Genomic DNA, 5000 nt, shown 5'->3' with positions numbered 1-5000 from the left:
GAGAGGGAGAGAGAGAGAGGAGCAGAGAGGAGGAGAGGAGGAGAGGAGAGAGGAGAGAGAGAAGGAGGAGAGGGGAGAGGAGATGGAGAGAGGAGGCAAGGAGAGAGAGGAGGAGACGGGAGAGACGGAGAGAGGAGTGACAGGCAGAGGAGGAGGATAGGGAGACAAGGAGAGAGGGGAGAGGAGAGGAGAGAGGCGAGAGAGGACAGGCAGGAGAGAGAGGGAGAGAGGAGAGGAGACAGGAGAGAGGGAGAGGAGCAGAGAGGAGAGGCAGAGTGAGTGGAGAGAGTGAGAGGAGAGAGAGAGAGAGGAGGAGAGGTGAGGAGAGACGGAGGAGCAGACAGAGGAGAGAGAGAGAGGAAGAGACAGAGGAGAGGAACACAGGAGACGAGAAGAGGAGAGAGACCAAGAGGAGAAGAGAGGGAGTGGGGTGAGAGAGGAGGTGGAGAGGGGAGAGGAGAGACAGAAAGGAGGAGAGGGACAGAGAGGTGGAGAGGAGAGAGGAGAGAGAGAGAGGATGAGGAGAGGGAGAGTGGTGAGAGGAAATACAGGGAGGGAAAGGAAGGAGGAGAGAGACTGTGGAGAGAGGGAGGAGGAGAGGGGAGGAGAGAGGAGAAGAGAGGGAGGGAGAGGAGGCGGATAAAAGGCAGGGAAGAGCGGCAGACCTCTATCGAGTATGGGGCACCTTCCTGGGGTAAATTGAAGAGTGCGTCGGTGCGGTTTTCTCCGCGTTTTTCGGCGGATAAAGGGGAGGAGGCGGCAGACCTCTATCCAGTATGGGGCACCTTCCTGGGAGTATAAATTGAAGGGTGTATCGGTGCGGTTTATTTTCTCCAAGTGCTTCCCCGAGAGAAGCCTTTCAGCTTGACTCTACCACCTTCCCGGTCAAGTACATTGAGTGATGGCGGTGCCCCAGGGGCACCGAAAAAGCTAAGTTTTGGACCCGGAGAAGCAGCTCAGAAGCGGTTGACCCTCTAACGCTTCCTCTCCCCCCCGGTTGAAAAACTTAGAAAAAATCCGCTATGTTTGAAACTCTGAATTTTTTTCTAAGTTTTTCGCCGGAGAAGAGGCACGAAAATGCAGAAGCGGTTGACCCTCTACGCGCTTCCCTCCCCCGGTTGAAAAACTTAGAAAAAATCCGCTATGTTTGAAGTTCGGGTTACCAGAGTGCGAAACTCTGGATTTTTCTAAGTTTTTCGGCCAGGAGAAAAGCGGTAGAGGGTCAACCGCTTCTGCACTTTTTCCCTTCTCCGGTGGCGTCACTTTGGGGCGGTTTTCCCAGCCACCTTCTGACGATTTCGAGCCAGTTTTTGAAAACATAGGCCTCAGAGAACTGCACCGAGGAGTCCCGGGGCGGGCTGACCTCTGGAGACCAGCGGCGGACACTTTTGAGAGCCTTTACCTAAGGCAGCTGCGGTTCTCCACCTTTTACCCACTGACCGATTCGCAAGCGTGACCCGCCATGGGAGGGCCCCCCCACGCCCGGCTAAGCGCCGGTGTTGAGCGGGACGGTTCCTCGGACCTGCGGGTTAGCCTCTATGGCGGGAGAGGGCTATGCGCGGGGAGTCTCCGGACCCTTTCCCCTGCGTTCCTCCAGGACCGCCGATTTAGAAGCGAGGCCGAGGCGCCCGTCTGTCCCAGCAGTCCTACACGGAGCCCGCTGCCGACATCACGGTTCCCAGCCCGTGGATACCGCCCGCACCCTGCAGCGGCGCCTTCCGGCAAACATGATGTTTCTCAAACCCTGCCGCATCACGTGGCTCACCGCCCGATGCAACAGCTGGGGCGGCCCGCCCTTACAGGCGGTTGGCGCAACAAACCGTCCCAGCGCCAGGCGCCCGGCTGCGGCTGGAGCGCCCGTCCCAAGAGGCTACCTGGTTGATCCTGCCAGTAGCATATGCTTGTCTCAAAGATTAAGCCATGCAAGTCTAAGTACACAGGGCCGTATAGTGAAACTGCGGAATGGCTCATTAAATCAGTTATGGTTCCTTTGATGCGCTCTAACGTTACTTGGATAACTGTGGCAATTCTAGAGCTAATACATGCCAGCGGCTGACCTTGAGGGGATGCGTGCATTTATCAGACCCAAAACCCATGCGGGGGTGCCTCACGGGGTGCCCGGCGGCTGTAGTGACTCTAGATAACCTCGAGCCGATCGCTGGCCCTCGTGGCGGCGACGTCTCATTCGAATGTCTGCCCTATCAACTTTCGATGGTACTTTCTGTGCCTACCATGGTGACCACGGGTAACGGGGAATCAGGGTTCGATTCCGGAGAGGGAGCCTGAGAAACGGCTACCACATCAAGGAAGGCAGCAGGGCGCGCAAATTACCCACTCCGACTACGGGGGAGGTAGTGACGAAAAATAACAATACAGGACTCTTTCGGGGCCCTGTTATTGGAATAGTACACTTTAAATCCTTTAACGAGGATCAATTGGAGGGCAAGTCTGGTGCCAGCAGCAGCGGTAATTCCAGCTCCAATAGCGTATCTTAAAGTTGCTGCAGTTAAAAGCTCGTAGTTGGATCACGGGATCGAGCTGGCCGGTCCGCCCGGAGGTAACCTGTCTGTCCCAGCCCTACCTCCGGCCCCCCTCGATGCTCTTAACTGGAGTGTCCCGCGGGGTGCGAAGGCGTTTACTTTGAAAAAATTAGAGTGTTCAAAGCAGGCCCGGTCGCCTGAATACCGCAGCTAGGAATAATGGAATAGGACTCGGTTCTATTTTGTGGGTTTTCTTTCTGAACTGGGGCCATGATTAAGAGGGACGGCGGGGGCATTAGGTATTGTGCCGCTAGAGGTGAAATTCTTGGACCGGCGCAAAGGCGGGTGGCAAAGCATTTGCCAAGAATGTTTTCATTAATCAAGACGAAAGTCGGAGGTTCGAAGGCGATCAGATACCGTCGTAGTTCCGACCATAAGCGATGCCAACTAGCGATCCGGCGGCGTTATTCCCATGACCACCGGGCAGCGTCGGAAACCAAAAGTCTTTGGGTTCCGGGGAGTATGGTTGAAAAGCTGAAACTTAAAGGAATTGTCGGAAGGGCCCACCAGGAGTGGAGCCTGCGGCTTATTTGACTCAACGGGGAAACCTCACCCGGCCGGACGCACGGAAAGGATTGACAGATTGATAGCTCTTTCGATTCTGTGGGTGGTGGTGCATGGCGTTCTTAGTTGGTGGAAGCGATTTGTCTGGTTAATTCCGATAACGAGCGAGACTCCGGCATGCTAACTAGTTACCGCGCCCCGTGCGGTCGGCGTCCAACTTCTTAGAGGGACAAGTGGCGTTCAGCCACGAGATTGAGCAATAACAGGTCTGTGATGCCCTTAGATGTCGGGGCTGCAGCAGGCCACACTGAGTGGATCAGCGTGTGTCTACCCTTCGCCCGAGGCGTGGGTAACCCGCTGAACCCCACTCGTGATAGGGATTGGGGGTTGCAATTATTTCCCATGAGCGGCGAGAATTCCCAGTAAGCGCGGGTCATAAGCTCGCGTTGATTAAGTTCCTGCCCTTTGTACACACGCCCGTCGCTACTACCGATTGGATGGTTTAGTGAGGTCCTCGGATCGGCCCGCGGAGTCGGTCAGGACCCTGGCGGAGCGCGAGAAGACGATCAAACTTGACTATCTAGAGGGAGTAAAAGTGTAACAAGGTTTCCGTAGGTGAACCTGCGGAAGGATCATTACCGGTTTGCCGCCTGCGCCCAGCGGGTGGAGTGCGGCGCAACTGCGCTTTGTCGGAGCTTAGGAGGAAGGTTTGTAGCCCTCCTCCGAGGCAGCAGCGGCGTCCGTGGGGCCTTTTCCGTCGCCCCCTGTCCTGCCCGGCGTCCCCTTAGCTGGGGCGGGCGCCCGGACAGTAGGAGGCGGCGGAAGTTAGCGACCGTCAGCGTTCAATAAAACTAGTCTGGATCAGTGTCCGACCGGAGACCTCCGTCCCCGACTCTCCCCGCCAGTGCGACGCGCTCCCCGCCGCCTTCGTCCGAGGGCTGACGGTGATGACGTGCGGGTGCCGCCGCGGCGGGGCAGATAGGGGGCGCGCCTCCGGTAAACCTACCGGGCCTGAACCGAAACCTCGGAACCTCGACCCAAGTGCGGCGCGGCGGCCTCGCCCTGGCCGTCCGCCGTGCGCCTCCGGGTACCCAACTCTCCTCCCTCCTACGGAGGGTGGCGGGGGGACTAACGTCTCCACTACCCGTTCTGGACCTCTGGCCCGGAGCGGTGGGGAGCGCCCGGAGGTTCTGTTATCCCCTTTAAAAACCCTTTTGTCTGAGAACCATGGCCTCCCAAATGAAACACAAAAAATGTGACAACTCTTAGCGGTGGATCACTCGGCTCATGCGTCGATGAAGAACGCAGCTAGCTGCGAGAACTAATGGATTACAGGACACATTGATCATCGATACTCGAGCGCACCTTGCGGCCCGGGTTCCTCGGGGGCTACGCCTATCTGAGGTAAGCTTTGTCATCAATCGGAAACGTTACGCGTTTCAGCGGCTGAGCTGTCGCGAAGCCTCGAAGTCGACCTCCGTCCCCTAAGTGCAGACATGTGTTTGGGATGCCCGGTGCGGTGCGTGAGCCCGCCGGCTCGCCTTCCTCCCCGTTGGCGCTCAACCCCTCTTTCCCTCCTTCCCCGACCTCCGGGCGGGGATGGAGCGCGCCGTCGGGCCCGCATGAGTCGGGCGCGGCTGCCGGTGGACTAGTCGTCTCTCCGCGCTGTCCGCGTTACGCGTGCGTAAGTCGGCGGTATACGCTCCAGCGAGAGTTTGGGGTGCCAATGCGAGGTGTGTAACGAGCGTCGACGGTTTCGCCTCCTCAGCGCCGGGGTACCCGCGCGCTAACCAGAACCGTGAGCCTCTGCCGCAGTCCCCCTGTCGGCCCGACGCTTTCCGTTTCAGCGAGGCGCGGAACGAATGCGGGATGCGGTGGAGCCACACTGCCCGACTCCCTCCGGGGTAGCGAGGTTCGATTCGACTACGACCTCAGATCAGGCAGAGACAACCCGCT

General features: G+C 58.2%; 1 non-coding gene and 1 pseudogene across 1 annotated transcript in view; both read left to right on the top strand.

Annotated features, from left to right (window-relative positions):
- Positions 1–4304: 4304 nt before the first annotated feature.
- Positions 4305–4453, top strand: LOC120555057 (annotated as a pseudogene).
- Positions 4454–4970: 517 nt separating this feature from the next.
- The window catches only part of LOC120555053, a 3880-nt gene continuing 3850 nt past the window's right edge, over positions 4971–5000 (top strand). Inside the window, exon 1 of the ribosomal RNA XR_005638631.1 lies at positions 4971–5000. This exon is cut by the window's right edge and continues 3850 nt beyond it. This is a non-coding gene — a ribosomal RNA (28S ribosomal RNA).

This window comes from Perca fluviatilis, unplaced genomic scaffold, assembly GCF_010015445.1.
Source record: "Perca fluviatilis unplaced genomic scaffold, GENO_Pfluv_1.0 PFLUV_unplaced_scaf_13, whole genome shotgun sequence".
NCBI lineage: Eukaryota > Metazoa > Chordata > Actinopteri > Perciformes > Percidae > Perca > Perca fluviatilis.
Note: the sequence above shows the minus strand (reverse complement) of the source record. Positions and strands in the feature narration are given on the sequence as shown.